The sequence below is a fragment of the Lathyrus oleraceus genome, chromosome 7, assembly GCF_024323335.1.
Source record: "Lathyrus oleraceus cultivar Zhongwan6 chromosome 7, CAAS_Psat_ZW6_1.0, whole genome shotgun sequence".
NCBI lineage: Eukaryota > Viridiplantae > Streptophyta > Magnoliopsida > Fabales > Fabaceae > Lathyrus > Lathyrus oleraceus.
In genome coordinates this window covers 498,173,592-498,195,194 of record NC_066585.1, presented here as the reverse complement: position 1 = coordinate 498,195,194, position 21,603 = coordinate 498,173,592, and the positions used below count along the sequence as shown (strand labels likewise).

Below are 21,603 nucleotides of genomic sequence, written 5' to 3'. Positions count from 1 at the left end.
TAAGTGTCTCAAGAACTCAACTCAACAAGATCAAAGCAAAAGCATTAAACATCCAAAGATGCATCAAAGTCGAACAAGTCAACATATAAGTTCAAAGTGCTTCAATTTCAACAATGAGTCATAAAAGGTAAAGGCATGAGGCAAGGGTCAAGGATTAGACAATCAAGCACACAAACAGAACCAAATGACTCCTAAAATATCAAACAAAAGTCATTTAAACCCAACTTAGCAAAGTGGAAGTCAATCATGTCCAAAGCACCTCAAAATGCAACAAAAGCATTATAGACAAGTTCATGCAATTATGTGTCAAGATGAAATGAACATGGCAGCAAGGTATGCACATCATAAGCATGTCAAATGAGCTATGTAATCAATATGCAAACCTCCAAGTTCATATCATAAGCATAGAATCACTTTTGATTCAAAATCAAACAAAGTGTATCATGAAGCTCTAATGCGTCTTTCATGCTCAAATGAATGCAAAAAGGAGCTCATTATGAATAAATGCACAAAGACTTGATAGAAGCATCATAGAACAGGGGAGAACACATGTGCAAAGACACCAAACCAGAATCAAAGTGTAACCACATGAATCATGCTATTAAAATTCACAAAAGTTCACGAAAACAACCAAGGATAGGAGGCCTAAACCTCTTGTCAAACAAATGCATCAAAACTCAAAGTCAGGGGGCAAGGCTCCACACATCAAGACATGACATACACTCTAAAACATGTGCAAAAGGATTGGTTTAAACACTCAAAGGAAGTGGCACAAGTGCCTCATGCTAAGAAAGCATCAAAATAGGGACCAAAATGCAAATATCAACTTCAAAAATCCAAATCAAACAGAAAATGCATCCTAAATTCATGGGATTTTAACACAAGGTTCCGCTGAACATATTTAAACGTCATGCAAAAAATCAGGAGCATCCAGATTCATTTGTTATGAAAACAAAAATTGAGAAATTGAGAATGCAAAAACATGTCCTAAAATGCTACATTTAAATTCACATGTCAAACCGTAGCAAAATAACATAGAAAATAACCAAACCAGTTACCACATCTTAGTATCATGTATGAGGATGGTGTGTGCAAAGGCTTGGGTCAGAATGATTAAAATATGGGATTTCATGAAGGTTTGAATGCAAATGGTCCAAAATGCACATAAATGAATCAGAAATTCATATTAAATTCCACGTGTCAAGAAATAATTGGGCAATGGTACCATAAAATCTAGGTCTCATCAGGGATCACTCACAAAAAAATTCAGATTTTTTAAAGTATTTTTTCTATTTTTAAAAAATAAAATAAAACGGGGCAAAATATGTACATGGCATGTGACACATATGCAACAATGTCAATTGGTCACACAAGTCACTTAAGTGACTAATAAAAATAAATAAAAACGAAAATCAGAAAAAATGTGGGCCTTTGGATCAAAAGACAAAGTCAAAGCAATCTAACGACCATGAGATCGTCTTCTTCCTCAAGACACTCCGGCCATGAACAGTAACGCCGATGGGATTCCGGCCACCCACGGCGGCGGCCTCCTCCACGCGCAACCCAGAACTTCACGAAAATGGGGCTACCCCCCTTAAACCATACGCTAGGAACTCAAAAATCACATTAGTTTTTCATGAATCCTCACCAATCTCTCAAATCACAACCAACAAGTTTGAACATCAAAACTTTAAATCAAGATTTCTCACTCAATATTGCATCATTTTAAAAGGTAAACACATCTACATCATCACCATAGCATGTAGTTTCATTTAGGCATAAGAAATGAGAAAAATAAGAGAGTCAAAATTTGAGTTACCAGAAATGGCACCTTCTGAAACTTCAGTATGGTGATGAGATAAGCTCCAGAATAGCTCCCTTGAACTTCTATGAATGTTTGCTACCTTTGGTTGTGCTTGAAACGGTCCAGATCTTGAGATTCAAGAAGCAACCTCCATTAAAGCTCTGTTTAGAAATTGCTTGGAATGACTCAAATGAAGGTGGTTTGTGATCCTTAGAGTGTGTAGATCAAGAATATGCTATTGGTTTTCATTTTCCATGGATGTATGGAGAGATTTGATGAGAATAAAGTATGAGATTATTTTTGGAAAGTCAGATTTTCAGTGTGTATGGAGGTTGCACGAATTAGGGTTTTGCTTAATGATATTTTCAGAGTTTTTCCCCTGATTTTTGTGGCTTGGTGGGCTCAAATGAAAGAGTTTCAAGTCCATGATCATTTTGGTTATTTTTGGAAACACCCCCCTTATTTGCACATGGACAACCTTGTTTAATGCATTAATCTTCTCTTGGGACTTGATTAATCATGATTATATGAAAGAAATAACACAAAATGATGTTTAAGGTCAATTTTGAAAAGGTGCAATTTTTGTGCGTGCATGCATGACTTTTCCACACATGTGGGAATGCATGGGCTCAAATTCCAAGGTGGATTTGGCCCAAAAAACAATGCTGAATAAATTCCCAATGATTGGTATGTGAGAATGTTCCATGATGTCAACTTGTGTCCTTTTGACTTTTCATGCAGGAAAGCTTGAAAAATGACTTGCACCATTGATGAATCATGCAAAATTATAGGTCATTTTGCATTCCATTTTGAAGTATTTCTCAAAACAAAACCATAGCAAAAAGAGCCACATCAATTGGACTTGTCAACCTCAAGTTATGCCTTTTTAAAGCCTTCATGCACACTTCATCCTTCAAGAACCATAACTCTTCAACCATTCATCATATGGCCTTGAAATAGGACTTTTTGGAAAGGGGAGACAAAGATCTACAACTGTCATGTCTGAGAAAAAGTTTAAAACCGCCTTTGCTTTTGATAATTTGCTTGGTACATCAGCAAGCTCGCTAGGCGAGTGAGGTAGCGAAGGGGTCGCTAGGCGAGCACTCAGCGAGGTTCCAGCGAACACTCCTAGACTTGAATAAAAGCATAGCTAGCAATTACTCACTAGGCGAGCATCCAGCGAGCAGGTAGCGAGCAATTCCAGTAGCAACATCATCAAGGTTCGCTGGAGCGAAAGAGGAAGCGTGGGCTTCGCCTAGCGAAGGATTGCTCGCCTAGCGAGCATGACAGCTCAGGAAGTTTCTTTTGGGCGCAGGTGACTCTGGTGGCTTATTTTGGGACTCGCTAGGCGAACCAATCTGCTCACCTAGCGAGCATGACAACTCAGGTCATCTTTCCAAATTTGGTAACCTGTGCACTGGACCTTTGTTCCTTCAAGATTAATGTTTTGAATGATGAATAGACCCCATTTGAACATGTTGGAAGTATCTCAAGTCATTCCCTAGCCATTTGACCTTAAGTTGACCAACAATTGACTTTTGACTTCATAGTTGAATTTTGAACTGTACTGAGCCCATTAAGCTTGATCCTTTGAAGAAAACCTCTGAAAATGAAACCCTAGCTCCCAAGAGCTCTACACAACATCCATAAGACCTTCAAACCAAGAATGCATCTCAATCCTTGAGGAACCCTACTTTGACCTTGATACCCAGATGACTACAAACTTCCTTGAGTGTTGAGAAAAACCCTAGTTGATGCACAATTTCCCTTGTGTTGACTGATCATTAAGATAGAACCCACAAAGTGACTTGGATGATATCCAAGCTTCTTGGAAGACAAACTCTTGGAGCTAATTCAGATTGACATGATGAAATGCAATATGAAATGTTAAATGACCTAAAATGAATGCATGAATGAGGAGGGCAAATTTGAGGTGCTACAGCTGCCCCTATTCAATCAACTGTGAACCTGAACGGATGAAAGCAGCGGCTATCAGACTTTCAAGGTAAATAGGGATTGAATACCAAAAGAACCGGAGAATTTGCACTCTGTAGGTGACGAATCAAGGAAAGCGGGGCCATTTACCGATGGCGACTTTAAAACAAAATTTGATATTTATCGATATCAAAGAAAGCGAGGCCATTTACCGATGGCGGCTTCAAAACAAATTTGATATTTACTGATATCAAGGAAAGCGAGGCCATTTACCGATGGCGGCTTCAAAACAAATTTGATATTTACCGATATCAAAGAAAGCGAGGCCATTTACCGATGGCGGCTTCAAAACAAATTTGATATTTACCGATATCAAAGAAAGCGAGGCCATTTACCGATGGCGGCTTCAAAACAAATTTGATATTTACCGATATCAAAGAAAGCGAGGCCATTTACCGATGGCGGCTTCAAAACAAATTTGATATTTACCGATATCAAAGAAAGCGGGGCCATTTACCGATGGCGGCTTCAAAACAAATTTGATATTTACCGATATCAAAGAAAGCGGGGCCATTTACCGATGGCGGCTTCAAAACAAATTTGATATTTACCGATATCAAAGAAAGCGAGGCCATTTACCGATGGCGGCTTCAAAACAAATTTGATATTTACCGATATCAAAGAAAGCGAGGCCATTTACCGATGGCGGCTTCAAAACAAATTTGATATTTACCGATATCAAGGAAAGCTCTACAAGACCAGCCATTTACCGATGACTGGGAAGGAACTCGATGTTTATCGACATCGAACAATGATGTTTATAAGTGAAACAAGACCAGACATTTACTGATGACTGGGAAGGAACTCGATTGTTTACCGACATCGAACAAAGATGTTTATAAGTGAAACAAGACCAGACATTTACCGATGACTGGGAAGGAACTCGATGTTTACCGACATCGAACAAAGATGTTTATAAGTGAAACAAGACCAGACATTTACCGATGACTGGGAAGGAACTCGATGTTTGCCGACATCGAACAAAGATGTTTACAGACACCAAGGAAAGAATACATTTATGAAACGAAACCATTTACCGATGGGAAAAATGAAATACTCGATATTTACGGATAGCGAAAACACACAGTTATTTAAACGACAAAACCATTTACCGATGGTTAACAAGCGACTGATGTTTACCGACATCGAACAATGATGTTTACCGACACCAAAAAAGGAAAGGACACACACGAGTGTTGACAGAATGATTCTTTTGTAGACACCATGAGAGACATGCCATTTATTGATGGCCAACGATTGGAATTCGACGTTTATCGACATCGAAAGATGATGTTCGCCGACATCAAAGAAAAGCACAGACATTTACGGGGATCAACACGACACTTACCGGTATCGCAAGGATGATATTTACATATGTCAAAATAGGGCAGACACTTACTGGTGACTAAATCGGAAGAGAATCAAGCTTTCCTTTCACGGACTGGTGAGAAAATAAATCTCACTGGGATTATCAATTCTGAATGTTGCCAAGAGCAACTGCTGCAAATGTGCTACACTGATGTTGGAAAATGATCCGTCTCTTCCGGAGATATGATCCAATCTGGTTTAATACATGTATGCATATGTTTGAGTTTTCCATGGCGTAATGCTCCATACTGAATGGAAATGCTACGCGGTTTGAGAATGCGAATGCAAATGATGATTACTATATGCAAGATGCAAAGGGAGGAAAACTCCTGATGGGAAAGCAAATGATCACTTTACTGAGCACACAATTTCTGATTCGATCTTCCAACTTTGTGGGGACATACAACAATTCTGCTGAGGATACTTACTGATCTGACATTCTCGGAACAGTAGAGAAACCAACTCAACTGGGGAGTCACTTGTTGGGAAAACACCAACCTCTCGACCATGTTGGGGAAACAAATTCTGAACTCGACTTAGACGACCCAACTTCTTACACGACTGGACAGTGTTGAAACAACAGGGTCTTCCTTCGAACAAACTTTGGCTCATCTGCTTTAGCCATCAATCAAAGATAGTAACCTGTAATACGGCAAGACATACATGCCCCAGGGGATCGTATGGGCAAAATATACTCAAGTGTACTCAACATTCAAAATGATTTTCAGATGTTTTATCTTTCCGCACGTCATTGTCTAGCCTTCATGTTTTTAGATGCAATGTTTATCAAAAATTCGGACGTTTTTTGCAAACAAAACAGTAGAAATAAAAAAAACAAGAGAGCAATTTGACTGAATAACGACTTTTATTGATTGAAAATGGCCTATAAAGGCAAATACATCAGGAAGCAATTCCTAGGAAGAGGTAATTGCGCCAAAAGAGAAAATAAACTATCCTATTGGCAATGTGAACACGGCATTCCACTATTTTCCAATTCTGTTATGACTCATAGATCTTCAATTTCCCCAAATTCTTTGCTTTCTGAGAAGAGTGATTGGACCGATCATATCCTTCAAGATGGTAGACACTGAAATGCGATGAAGCACAGGTAACTCAGACTGTAGTCTTCGCTCTAATCCCTCTTTTGCCTGGACCGCCTTTTTCAGGTTTTCAATCCACCGGGATACCCATTTTTGCCTAAGCCGCCTTTGCAGGTTTTCGACTTACCGGTTGTACATATTATTTTTTATTCTTTATCCCTAACTTTTGCCTGGACCTTTTTCTTTTCTTTTTCTCTTGGTTCGTCGGGATGCCCTTTTTTTGCCTGGACTTTCTTTCTTTGTCCAGTGGGTCAGTTTATGCGAAGTATTTTTTGACTACATTTGAATTCACAGGAGACGGAAACCTTCACCATCCATAGTTGTAAGCATCAAGGCTCCACCAGAAAATACCTTTTTAACAACATATGGACCTTCATAATTTGGAGTCCACTTGCCCCTGTTATCTGTACCGGGAGGAAGGATCCTCTTCAAAACTAAGTCACCTATCTGATAACTTCGAGGACACACTTTCTGATCAAAGGCCTTCTTCATCCTTCTCTGATATAGTTGTCCATGGCACACGGCTGCTAATCGCTTTTCCTCAATTAAATTTAACTCATCAAACCTGGCTTGAACCCACTCAGCCTCGTCAAGTTTTACATCCATCATCACCCTCAAAGAAGGGATTTCAACTTCTACTGGCAAGACTGCCTCCATGCCATACACAAGTGAAAACGGAGTTGCCCCGGTTGACGTACGCACTGAGGTACGATACCCATGCAAAGCAAAAGGCGATATCTCATGCCAATCCTTGTACGTCACAACCATCTTTTGCACAATCTTCTTAATGTTCTTGTTTGCCGCCTCTACAACACCATTCATCTTTGGTCTGTAAGGAGAAGAATTGTGGTGTTCGATCTTAAAGTCTTTGCAAAGCTCTTTCATCATCTTGTTATTGAGATTCGAACCATTATCAGTGATGATTCTCTCAGGAACCCCATAACGGCAGATAATTTCTTTCTTAATGAATCGAGAAACCACTTGTCTGGTAACATTGGCATAGGAAGCTGCTTCCACCCACTTGCTAAAGTAATCAATCGCGACTAGGATGAAGCGATGTCCATTAGAAGCAGTAGGTTCGATCTTTCCAATCATATCGATGCCCCACATCGCGAATGGCCAAGGAGAATTCATAATATTCAGAGGGTTTGGGGGTACATGCACTTTATCTGCATAGATCTTACATTTGTGGCACTTCCGAGCGTATTTAAAACAATCAGATTCCAAGGTTATCCAGTAATAACCGACTATTAACAACTTCTTGGCCATGGCATGACCACCAGCATGGGTACGAAGGATCCCTCGTGTACTTCCTGCATTAACATGTCTGCTTCGTGTCTAACCACGCATCTGAGCAGAACCATGTCAAAGTTCCTCTTGTACAACACATCATCCTTGTTCATGTAAAAGCTTCCAGCTAGCCTTCTCAGTGTCTTCTTGTCATTCTTTGATGTTCCTTCAGGATACTCTTGGCTTTTGAGGAAATTCTTAATATCATAAAACCACGGCTTCTCATCAATAACAGACTCGGCTGCAAACACATACGCAGGCCTCTCGAGTCGATTCACAGCAACGTGTGGCACATGATTCTGCCAATGAACTTTAATCATGGAAGACAATGTGGCTAAGGCATCAGCCATTTGATTTTCATCTCGGGGTACATGATACAACTTTACTGTCTTGAAGAAAGTCAGGATCCTTCTGGTGTAATCTCTATAAGGAATCAAATGCGGCTGATGAGTATTCCAGTCTCCATTGACTTGGTTAATCACTAGAGCAGAATCTCCATAAATGTCCATAGTTTTGATCCTTAGATTGATGGCTTCCTCAATCCCCATGATACAGGCCTCGTACTCAGCTTCGTTGTTGGTTACTTCAAAAGTCAATCTGGCAGAAAAAGGTATGTGTTCACCTTTAGGATTAATGAGTACTGCCCCAACACCATTTCCATTCACATTTACCGCCCCATCAAACATCAGTGTCCACTTGTCATCGGGATCCGGTCCTTCCTCGACAAAAGGCTCTTCACAATCTTTCATCTTTAAGTACATGATATCTTCATTGGGGAATTCAAACATCATCGGCTAATAGTCATCAATTGGTTGCTCGGCAAGGTAATCAGACAGAATACTACCCTTGATGGCCTTTTGCGACGTGTACTGGATATCATACTCTGTCAAAATCATCTGCCCACGAGCCACTCGTCCGGTAAGAGCTGGCTTTTCAAAGATATACTTTACTGGGTCCATCTTAGAAATCAACAAGGTAGTATGGTTCAACATATACTGTCTTAGTCGGCGAGCAGCCCATGCCAAAGCGCATCAAGTTTTCTCGAGCAGCGAATATCTTGTTTCACAGTCGGTAAACTTTTTGCTAAGGTAGTATATTACATGCTCTTTTCGACCAGACTCGTCATGCTGTCCCAATACACACCCCATCAAATTCTCTGTTACTGAAAGGTACATTATCAGAGGCCTCCCAGGAACTGGAGGTATAAGAATTGGAGGTTTCTGCAAATATTCTTTTATCTTATCAAAAGCTTTTTGACAATCATTGTTCCACCTGATTGCTTGATCTTTTCTTAGCAATTTAAATATCGGTTCGCACGTAGCTGTTAGGTGAGATATGAACCGTGCAATGTAGTTCAGCCTCCCTAAAAACCCACGAACCTGCTTCTCCGTTTTTGGTTCAGGCATTTCTTGAATAACTTTTACTTTCGCTGGATCAACCTCAATCCCTTTCTCACTGACAATGAAACCTAACAACTTTCCAGATCTCACTCCAAATGTACACTTGTTTGGATTCAGCCTCAGTTTGAACTTTCTCAATCTTTCAAACAACTTTTGCAAGTTTACCAAGTGCTCCTCTTCTGTCTGAGACTTCGCAATCATATCATCCACGTACACTTCAATTTCTTTGTGCATCATGTCATGAAAGAGAGTCGTCATAGCTCTTTGGTAGGTAGCACCGACGTTCTTCAACCCAAATGGCATTACCTTATAACAGAACATGCCCCAAGGTGTAATGAATGTCGTCTTCTCCATGTCTTCTGGCGCCATCTTGATCTGATTATAGCCAGAAAATCCATCCATGAAAGAGAAAACCGAGGACTGAGCAGTGTTATCGACCAATACATCAATGTGAGGTAATGGGAAGTCATCTTTCAGACTGACTTTGTTTAAATCTCGGTAATCGACACACATCCTGACTTTACCATCCTTCTTCGGCACGGGTACGATGTTGGCCACCCAAGGGGGATAATTGGTAACTGCTAGAAAACCTGCATCCAACTGTTTCTGAACCTCCTCTTTTGATCTTGACAGCCATATCAGGACTAGTTCTGCGAAGCTTCTGCTTTACCGAAGGACAATCTTCTCTGAGAGTTAGCCTGTGCACCACAATATCTGTATCCAAATCGGGCATATCTTGATACGACCATGCGAATACATCCACATATTCTTGCAGCATTTCAATCAGCCCTCTCTTGACCTTTTCCCCTAAAGCAGCCCCTATCTTGATCTCTTTCTTTGCGTCCTCAGTACCAAGGTTAATGACTTCCAACTCTTCCTGATGAAGTTGAATGACCCTTTCCTCCTGTTTCAATAGTCTGGCCAATTCTTTGGGGAGTTCACAATCTTCTTCACTCTCCTCTTCGGCTTGGTAAATGGGATTATCAAAGTCACACTGAGCCATAACATAACTGTTTTTAATGGAATCCGCAAGATCAATTCTGCACAAACGATGTTTCATGCTTTATTTTAGAAAAGAGTTCAAGGAAGTCACAAAGAAAACATTGCCATTTTTATTGTTTTGAAAACGAAAGTAATAAAAACAGAAAGACAGTGAACACAAATTTGATTGAAAAACGTCCTTTAATGATGATAATCATTGAAAATTCAAAACATGATGTGGCCCTACAATGAACCACTACACCTTGGGCAGAGCGTAGGGCTTTCATGCAAAATGAAAAACAGGAGAAAATTACTCTGTCTGAAGAGTAACTTGGACTATTTCTTCAGCAGTCCAGTTGTTGATCTTCTCCCCTGGAGCACACGGGCGCACCCAATTATCCATATCACAATCACTATCACCATCTTCATCGTCTGTTGCAAAGACATCCCCGTGATTCATCAATCCAGCACTAGTGAAAGTACACGACCCTTTCTGATTCTGGACACCCTGCTCTGATGATTGAAAAGGCTGATAACCAATGCCAAACATGTCTTCTTTTACGGGCACATCAATCACCTTGCCCCAGCTTTCCGCGTTACCTGAATGAATGACCTCTAGAGCTTGTTTATAGGACGTAATCGAGGTACCTGGTTTCTTCTGTTCAACAAAAGCCACCTTCTCAATACTGACAGTCTCAAAAGCTTGACATAGAGTTTCATGAATTTTGCCATCCATCTCCACATATTTGAAGGAAGATAAATGGCTCACAAAGATGTCCTCTTCGCCACACACGGTCACAACTTGACCATCCCACACATATTTTAGCTTTTGGTGGAGAGTCGAAGAAACTGCTCCGGCTCCATGTATCCAGGGACGCCCCAACAGACAACTATATGCTAGTTGAATATCCATCACATAGAAGACAATATTAAACACTTCCGGGCCGATCTTCACAGGCAACGTGACTTCGCCAAAAACTGATAGCTTGGATCCATCAAAAGCACGGATAACAAGATCACTTGGTGTGAGAACAACCCCTTCGACATCAAGCTTACTCAGAGCCTTTTTGGGAAGCACATTCAAAGAAGAACCGATATCAACCAAAACATGCGACAAAACCGCGCCTTTGCATTCCATCGTGATATGCAGAGCTCTATTGTGATTGCGACCCTCAGGTGTCAAGTCTAGATCCGTGAATCCCAAACCATGTCTCGTGTTAACATTTGCAATAACACCTTCAAGGTGGTTAACAGAAATCTCTTGAGGCACATAATCCATATTCAACATTTTCAACAGGGCGTTACGATGTGCCTCGGAACACATAAACAGAGAGAGAATAGAGATTTTTGACGGTGTCTAGTTCAACTGATCCACAATCTTGTAATCACTTTTCTTGATAATTCTCATAAATTCCTCCACATCCTCCTCAAAAGAACTCTCGGTCACTTTCTTTCGCACTGGTTCTTCTTCAATTGCAACTTGTTTTCCTTTTGTTCTAGCAAGAGCCTCAGCATTGTTATCCTTCGGAACCTGTGGTGCAAACAAATGACCACTTCTCGCAAATCCTCCAGATCCTCCCACATTACCCACAGCCGAACCAACTGTTACTGGATTCTTATTTGACGAACCAATCGTCACTGGAGTATGATTTACTGATCTGGTCTGATTCTCTGGTCTTCTATTTCTGTAAAAAGCATTGTCATATTGCCACGGAATTGATCTACTATTCTCAAAAAGTCTTCCACTAGAAGCAGCAATGGTGGCAGAAGTACTGATAGTTACTGGAGCATTAATAATCACGGGAACACCAACAGTCATTGGAGCAGATATGGTCACGGGCGCAGCTACGGTCACAGGAGTACCAATAGTCACAGGCGCACTAATAGTTCTTGGAGCACGTACAGGACCTTCTAACGGTGTAAAGTAAATGGTAACAGTCGAAACCTCTTCACGGTCTTTCACTACTCGATCAAACTGTAAACAACCTTCATCCATCAATTCTTGGATACCTTCCTTCAATTTCACACAGCCGTTTTCATGATTACCACAATCTGAACAATTCTTGTCACATCCCGAGAATACTCCCCCTCTAAGCAGACGTTCCTTCACTACAAACAACGAAGTCTGAACATCATTAATATCGACTACCAAGTTCAAATTTTCTCCATCTTCCACACCATTTACTCTGGGCCCTCCATGCTGAGGCATAGGATTATTCACCACATTCGGAGTAGGAGCAAAGTTAATCATCTTGGCATCAATCAAATCTTGAACTTTATGGTGGAAAGCCCGACAATTCTCGATGTGGTGCCCTGGCGCACCAGAATGAAAATCACAACGGACATTAGCATCATAACCAGCGGGAATCCTTGTTAATGGAGCCATAGTGCGAAGTTCAACAAACTTCAACCTGAGCAGTTCAGGGAGTAATTCAGCATAAGTCATTGGCAACGGATCAAAATGATGATCCAGCATTCTTTGTCTTGTTGGAATTGGCGTTGTTGTTGTTGTTGTGGTTGTCCTCTTTGTTGTTGTTGAGGTTGGGTTGCTGGAATAGTCACAACAACAACTTGACTGTATTGTTGTCCTCTGTTTCCATTTCTCTGATTATGTATAGCATTTATCTCACCCTCTCTCCTTCGGGGTGCCCCTGAAAATGGTTTCTTAGCACTTGAAGAACTTGAAGAACTAGGGTCTTGGATTTTTCCCGCTTTGATAAGACTTTCAGTTCTTTCTCCGTAAATCACAACATCCGAAAAACTATCAAATGGGCAACTTCCCATACGATCCATGAATACACTTTGCAGGGTTCTAATGAACATATCAGTCAATTCTCTCTCCAACATCGGAGGTTGTACTCTCGCAGCCAGTTCACGCCACCTCTGGGCGTATTCCTTGAAACTCTCACCGGTCTTTTGAAACAAACTCTGCAATTGGGTTCTGCTCGGAGCCATGTCCATGTTATGCTTGTACTGCCTCAGAAAAGCTTCACCTAACTCTCTCCAGCTTCTGACAGATTCTTTTTTCAAGTCCATGTACCAATCCAAAGAGGCTCCAGACAAGCTGTCTTGGAAAAAGTACATCCACATTTTTTCATCATCAGTATAAGCGGATATCTTCCGGTAGTAAGCTTACACATGAGTTCGGGGACAAGAAGTGCCATTGTACTTGTCGAAAGATGGCGCTTTGAACTTGTACGGGATCCTCAACCCATCAACTAAACCCATGTTAGTAACATCAAAGCCCAAAGCATTCTGGCACTCCATAACGCGAATCTTTTCAGCAAGGGCGTCAACCTTTCTATCTCTCTCTTCCGCCTTTCCAAATTCATCATCATCACTGAGAATAGTGAACATATCTTCTTGCTTGTCAACCAAATGAGAAGGATGGTGAACTGGAGCACGTGCCGCTCGAGCATTAGCAGCCTCTGTAATAATGGGTTGTCCATTGATTCTAATACCATGCAATTCGTCACCAGTAGCATAGTTGTTGATAGGGCTGATAGCAGCAGCGGTGTCATTGACAGGGGTTCCTTCTGGTGGATTCTGACCGACAAGGGGAATCACAATTTCTTGTCTCTGGACCAAGGCTCGGAGTTCCTCTTGCCCTTGCACTACCCCTTGCATCATACTCATGAACTGGGCTATGTTGGTGCTCATCTCTGCTAGCTCTGCTTGAAATTGATCCATGATCTTCTGTTGATTCTGCCTTGTTGCGTAACGGTGCGGACGATACTCAGCAATCCTGCCTGAAACGGGAACAAGAATGAGAAATCCTCCTCAAGAACACCTGTAATGATGCAAGAATGATATGTGTATGATGCTTATGCTATGTTTTATCATTTCTCAGGTATTCAAGAGTCTCGTCCACCTTTGAAAAATGGCAACCTTCACCCGTAAGCGGAACATAAACAACAAAGAAGCAACATACACTGGACGACAAGCAACAGTAAAATATCAATAATCTCATCCATAGACATAAGAAATAAGGTTCATACAAACATAGTTCAAGCAAAGATTCAGTTCATCAGTGTAGAACAAGGAATCCCATCCAATAATCCTGGAGGTGATTATCAAAATAAACAACAAGACAAACTAGGGAATTTGTCCTTCAGGAATGAGAGTCTTCAAATACTGGCACTGATCCATCAATCGGTCACACTCTGAACACTCAGGTAGAGGGGTGAGCTTCTCTTTCAGTTGCATCCTGAGTTCTGATAACATGAAATTATATCACATTTTAGGACTTAATTCAATTAAATTATATTATTATTTGCTTCAATTTATTTCATTTTACTCGATATTACTCGGTATTTCCTTTCTATTTATCTCAGGTAGTCTATTTGAAGCAAAAGTAAAAAAAGGAAGAAAAGGAGGTGCAAAAAGAAGTTTTTGGAAACAAATAGCAAAAGCCAAGCCCAGCCCAAAAAGCACAGGCGCTGTGCCTATGACGAGCATCACAGAGGCTATGACGAGCGTCACGCTATATACACTTGTGTGACGAGCGTCACACATGGTGTGACGGACGTCACACCATTCCCCTACATTTTTGGCATAAGGAACGCACAGACCACGTTGCACGCTTGACCCTTTTTCAAAGTGATGGCTATATTTAAGGAAACGTTCGAAAAGCAGTTGTAAGAGGTAGCATATAAATAGTAGCTTTTTTGGAAAGCTCTGGGTTCCACTCTCCTTCGTTGTTTTCGCTTTTTCGCATTTTCTCTTTTTCCATTGATTATAACACTGCCATTGAAGCTTTGATGTCAGAACAAGACGCCCTCCGAGAAGAGTTCACTAGCTTGAGGCACGAATTTCTGGGATACATGAACAGTATGACAAATCAGTTTCACGAGTTACTATACCGTGTTAACTCCTTTGCTCCTCCGGCCAGAGATCGTGCAGATGGATAGAAGTTATTTTTCTTAGTTATTTAGCTTTAAGTTAGATTATTCATTAATGTTATTTCAATTCATGTTCGTATTTGTTTCTCTTTCGCAATTTTTGTTTTTTTCTTCCAATGTTACATTATGATTATTTTATTGAAGCTATTTATTTATTTAATTATGTAATATCTATTATGCTCTCTACTGCTGGCTACATGAATTATTAAGAACATAATACATTTATGCACTATTAAACAAAGTAGAATAGCATGCAGGAAAATTAAATAGCAAAATAAAATAATCTGAAGCAAAACAATTTAAATAATAAAAAAATAAAAATAAATTACCAAAGTTATTCTGAAGAACGCTAGCTGAAGCCATGCTAAAAAGACTGTGTGACGAGCGTCACACTATCTATGACGGACGACACGCCAAGTACCTGTTACGCCCGTCACGCCCCTGTGATGAGCGTAACACCTTTCTGACTAGGTGAACGTTACATAGCCGTTGGAGACGAACGTTACACCCTTTCAACTTTTTACCTTCCCCATTCATCCCCATTAACCCACATTTATTCACTTTTCAACCACATCTTTTCCAACTTCCAAATTTTTTTCCTATAAATACCCACCAAACCTTCCTTCATTCACCACAAACCACTCTCTAATATCAAATACATTTCTTTTCTTTCTTTATTACTCCTTTAAATTCATTCATCAGTATGGCGGGAAATCAAAATTTCGGAAATATCATCTTCCGATCCGAAGATGAAAACTATCAAAGGGAGCAATTCGAGCGCTTTCAACAGCGAGGCGTCGTCTCTACCAGGTATCCTGATTCAACTTGTTTACAAAAATTAGGATTACTTCAAGGTATCGAGTGGATGCTCCGCCTTGCCGATCTAACCTTTCTATGCACGCATAATCAACCCACCTACCCCTCCCTAACCTTAGAATTCTTAAGTTCATACGCGTACAACACTCCCGCCGGTGAGGACGAATTCTTAACCGGTACCGCAACCTTCCGTATGTTCAACACCGAGTACTCCTTAACCCAAAACCAATTGAGTACCATGTTACAATTCCCCATAGAAGGTCAAGTCTACCCCAGAATCCCTCCAAACCTAAACTGGAGCACGATTGCTGCTTTCGACCTCTTTAGGAAAATATCCGGTGTAGATGCCAACAACTGGGAAGAGCTCCTTATTTCCCATATACATAACCCAACTATCCGGTACTTTATCCGCATCCTACAAAACACCGTTTTTGGAAGACCGAACAACAGCAAGGTCAACGCAAAGGAACTCTTCTTCCTCGAATGCGTCTTCGAACCGCAGGCTAAGGTAAACGCCGCCTCCTTCCTATTTCATCATATCCGCACCTTATGTGCTAGAGGCCGTCAACCTTTTGTAATTGGTGGATTAATCACCACCATAGCACTTGGCTTAAACCCAGGGGATAGACTCCAAACTTTAGAATCTTTACCTCCCCTATTTATGGATATAGGCTACTGTCGGTCCAGCCGCCTAATAAAGAACAGAGTGGGCGGAAAATATTACCTCATGGTGAATAACCAGGCAGTCCCAAGCGTTGTTCTACCCAACATTGCCTTATCCGATGTCACCAATCCCAACCGCCACCTGTATGATCTGAATGCTCCCGAAGCTACCGAGCCTTCACATACAAACCCGTCTGCAGACGAGTTCGAAGAAATGGAGCAAGGTGATAACGCTCCTGCACAACAATCAGTCCTGCTCAACCCTTCCGAGCCTGCAGCTGGCCCATCCTCCCGACGTCGTCGACGAAGAAGGCCTGCAACCAACGACGACATCATGGATGCTATTGATGGTATGCAAGCACAAAATCTCGAAATGATGCAAATGATGCGCCAAATGCAACAACAACAGGAAGAGCGGAATGCCATAACCGATCAGCGGTTCACTGAGCTGTTTAGCAGGTTCGACAACTTAGACTTACGTCAGCGATCACCAGGCCCAAGAACAAGAGGCGGAAGGCAACCTTAACTTTAGTTTTTTTCCTTTCTTTTTGTAATTCATTTTTTCCTTCAAACATTGAGGACAATGTTTTATTCAAGTATGGGGGGGAAAACCATGTTCTTTCTATCCTCCTTTTTCCTTTTCAAGTATGTATCTTTCTTTTCATTGTTATTTCCATTATATAAAAAAAATATAATAAAATAATATTTCTTATAATATAATTTATTTTAAGTTAAGTCCCAAATGTGAAAACCTTCTATTATCTATTCCCCTCAATTCTCTTGAGCCATAACAAAAATTTAACACACCCCTATTTAAGAACCTCAACATGTCAGATCAGGATAAGTACCTATTATACAAATCCCTTGAACTTTTAGTCTTATAGTAACCCCGAGTAGTTTATACGAGAAGTCAGCACCATCTTAATAGCAAACTACGTGGAGGGCCGATGAATATAAGTGAATGATTCCCAAAGTAATATATATATATATATATATATATATATATATATATATATATATATATATATATATATATATATATATATATATATATATATATATATATATATATATATATATATATATATATATATATATATATATATATATCAGGAAATGCACTAATTAAGTTAGGTGATCCTTACCAGATCATTTAATCTAAAGGTTGCAGATCATACAAAAGCATAATATGAGAGATCCATTATGAGTTGGTTCAGCAGGTATCTGGTACTGAACTTGGTAGGGCGGACTACGGTCCGATCCCCCGCAATTTGCAATGGACTGAATAACGAAGTTATCCGACTTATGTACCAGAACTTCTAGCGAAAAGGGGATCAGAATCACTAACCGGTTACTCCACTATGTGCGCGAAAAGATAAAGGGCTTAATGTGATTTCGCTAGAATGAAAACGGGTGAAATAAGAGTAAAGGAACTAGGACAGCTATAATGGCATTACTCGACCTGGTTTGCATAAGGTGAGGTTATCTGAGGTTGTGACGGTGGTTGTTGATGTCAAGATTAAACTCAAGTTACTTCTAAACAAGTTTTACAGGCAACCTAGTACAAATTGATGTGTGTTTTGAAATTTCATCTGGCTAAAATTGTTAAAACAAGTTCTATACTGTATTTTGCTTGAGGACAAGCAAAGATCTAAGTATGGGGGAGTTTGATAACATGAAATTATATCACATTTTAGGACTTAATTCAATTAAATTATATTATTATTTGCTTCAATTTATTTCATTTTACTCGATATTACTCGGTATTTCCTTTCTATTTATCTCAGGTAGTCTATTTGAAGCAAAAGTAAAAAAAGGAAGAAAAGGAGGTGCAAAAAGAAGTTTTTGGAAACAAATAGCAAAAGCCAAGCCCAGCCCAAAAAGCACAGGCGCTGTGCCTGTGACGAGCGTCACAGAGGCTGTGACGAGCGTCACAGAGGCTGTGACGAGCGTCACGCTATATACACTTGTGTGACGAGCGTCACACATGGTGTGACGGATGTCACACCATTCCCCTACATTTTTGGCATAAGGAATGCACAGACCACGTTGCACGCTTGACCCTTTTTCAAAGTTATGGCTATATTTAAGGAAACGTTCGGAAAGCAGTTGCAAGAGGTAGCATATAAATAGTAGCTTTTTGGAAAGCTCTGGGTTCCACTCTCCTTCGCCGTTTTCGCTTTTTCGCATTTTCTCTTTTTCCAGCAGCTTAAGCATACTTTTACAGTACTACTTTTACAATTTTTATATTGTTTCTTTTGCAATTCTATTTTCTTTTCTAGCATTTAATTAATTTTTCGCACAATAGTTTCTACACCGGAAACTATTGTGTACCTTTTACCGGATCTAACCTTACGTTAGAATCTAGTTTTTTATTCCTTCGCTTTTATTTTTCTGCCTGATTGAAGAACTCAAGAACAAATCCAACCGGTCTGTGGTGGAGTGTTCAAGACCGCTATTTAATTATTCAGGTTCTTTATTTATTTGTTGAATTTATATATGCTTGTTTTTATTATTAATTTATACTGCTTGCCTGCGATGAATCTGTTTATGCATGCTGATTATTTGGATCTGTTGAGTATGTCTGGCTAATTCATTTAGGTATCGGTATGTAAAGTAAGCGGAATGAAGAAATCAAAACTAAGTTAGTTTAATTAAGTTTAAAATCAAAATCACTCTTTTTACGGTCTCAATTTACAGGTTTAATAACAAAGTTTTTGTACGAAAGTAAAAGACATAAAGAAGTTAGAATCAATAGAGCGAGAGTTTAAGGTTTTGACTGGACAGTGTAAATTGGACATTAATTCTAGATCAGGGCGAGAGCAATTTTTAGAGTTAATTAAATTCTAACCTTTTTCAAAAAGTATTTTTAAAGATTGAATGTGAGGACGAGAGTTAAGCATTTGAATTTAATTATATAACCTAAGTCAACAGAGCGAGAGTTTGAGATAAGGGTGTTTAAACGATTAGTGTTTTCTTAAAAAGAGTTTCTACGGATTCTATTGTTTTCAAAAAGTGGTTTTTGACTTAACTATAAGTGACAGCTACGTTAATATAAAATCATAGTTTATTCAACAGAGCGAGATTTTGAGATAAAACTTTTAATCAATAGAGTAAACTAAAAAGATTCATTTTAAAACCAAGAAATTAACAAAGAATTGATTCCTTAATTACGACGAACTGCATACCGATATCCGCTTATTAGATATTAATTTTAGATCTTATTTTAGTTTTAGCTTTTTCCCCCAAACAATCAAAGTATTACCTGCCTTAGCTTTACGAAGTAACCTTAGATAACGGTATATCGATTCATAAGTCCCTGTGGGATCGATATCTTTTAAAACTACGCGATAGAACTGTGCACTTGCAGTTTGTACCCCAAATTCGACTCATAAAGTCGCGATCAAGTTTTTGGCGCCGTTGTCGGGGACTTTTATTTAGTCGATATCGTAACTCTTCTGTTACGCTGTAGAGACTAAGGCTTTTCTTTTTCTTTTCTTTCTTTCGTTGATTTGTATGCCACGCACTCGCTCACGAGGCGAGCCATTCTACTTACGAATCAACGATATCGAACTATATCTCCGAGTCTTACGACGAATTCGGGAATATCGTGTTGCAAACAACCTACCTCCTGTAGAACTTCCCGATTTCAAAAATATTTTCCCTTCGATACCCGAGATGGCAGAACCAGCTCGTGCTCTTCGAGATTACGCCACTCCATCGCAAGATGAACCGCATTCAAGTATTGCTCCACCCGCAATCGAAGCAAACAACTTTGAACTCAAACCTTCACTGTTGCAGGCAGTGCAACAGAACCAATTCTCTGGAAATCCTACCGAGGATCCTAACCTTCATTTATCCGTATTTGTCCAATACGCTGATACTGTTAAAGCTAATGGTGTCACTTCAGAGGCAATTCGACTTCGTCTTTTTCCTTTCTCACTAAGAGATAGCGCTAGAAGATGGCTTCAATCTCTTCCTTCCAACTCAGTCACCACATGGAACGAGTTGAAGAAAGTTTTTCTTGCTCGATATTTTCCGCCAAGCAAAACAGCTATGTTAAGAGCCCAAATAAATGGATTTAAACAGAAAGACAACGAATCTCTTTTCGAAGCATGGGAAAGATACAAAGACATGATGAGACTTTGTCCACACCATGGTTTAGAGGACTGGTTAGTAATTCATACATTCTATAATGGTCTCCTGTACAACACGAGGTTAACAATAGATGCCGCCGCAGGTGGTGCACTAATGAACAAACCTTATGCTGATGCCTACCAACTTATCGAAAGCATGGCTCAAAACCACTATCAGTGGGGAAGCGAACGAACAATGGTGGAAAAACCTCAAACGAAAACTGGCATGTACGAGATAAGTAACCTTGATCATGTTAATGCAAAAGTGGATGCTCTGGTCCAGAAAATTGAAAGTTTAAATGTATCACCTCCAGCCACCGTGGTTTCCATAACTCAGAATTGCGAAGTCTGTGGAATCCAAGGTCACACTCCTGCAGATTGTCAACTCCTAACAGGAATCCAAGCGGAGCAAGTAAACTATGCTCAGGGAAGCCCCTACTCGCACACCTATAACTCAAATTGGAAGAATCATCCCAATTTTTCATATAAGAGTAATAATGCTTTATACGCACCTGGACAATCTCCAAATCAAGCCCCAGCTATACCTCCGGGATATCAGAAGCCGATTCCATCTACACCTAACAATAACGCCCCTAGGAAATCCAACTTGGAAATCATGATGGAAAACTTTATAGCTTCTCAACAGCAAACCAATAAAGATTTCTTAAACCAGAATGTACACACTGGCGAACAAATAAAACAACTAGCAAGTAAAGTAGATGCTCTGGCTACTCATAACAAAATGCTGGAAATGCAAATTTCACAAGTAGCTCAACAACAAGCGCCTACCGCTGCCCCAACTGGTACATTTCCTGGCCAACCCCAACCTAACCCAAGAAGCCACACTCATGCAATTATACTGAGAAGTGGAACGGAAGTGGAAGGACCGTCTGACCCAAGGATAGAAAACCAAAACTCTAAAAAGTCAACTGAGGAAGAAAGTGAACCTAAGGAAAAGGAAGAGATTAATAAGGAAACCGTAGAAAAGAAGGAACCTTATGTACCTCCACCACCTTATAAACCACTTATCCCTTACCCTCAAAGGCTTATTAAAACCAAAGATGCGAGCCAATTTAAAAAATTTGTCGACCTACTAAAACAATTAAACGTCACAATTCCGTTTACAGAAGCTATTACGCAGATGCCCTC

General features: G+C 40.0%; 1 non-coding gene across 1 annotated transcript; it reads right to left on the bottom strand.

Annotated features, from left to right (window-relative positions):
* Nucleotides 1-20,374: 20,374 nt before the first annotated feature.
* LOC127108909 (small nucleolar RNA R71) lies at nucleotides 20,375-20,481 on the bottom strand. Its single transcript, XR_007796407.1, has one exon. It is a non-coding gene; the product is annotated as a small nucleolar RNA R71 (small nucleolar RNA).
* Between the last annotated feature and the right edge of the window lie 1,122 nt (nucleotides 20,482-21,603).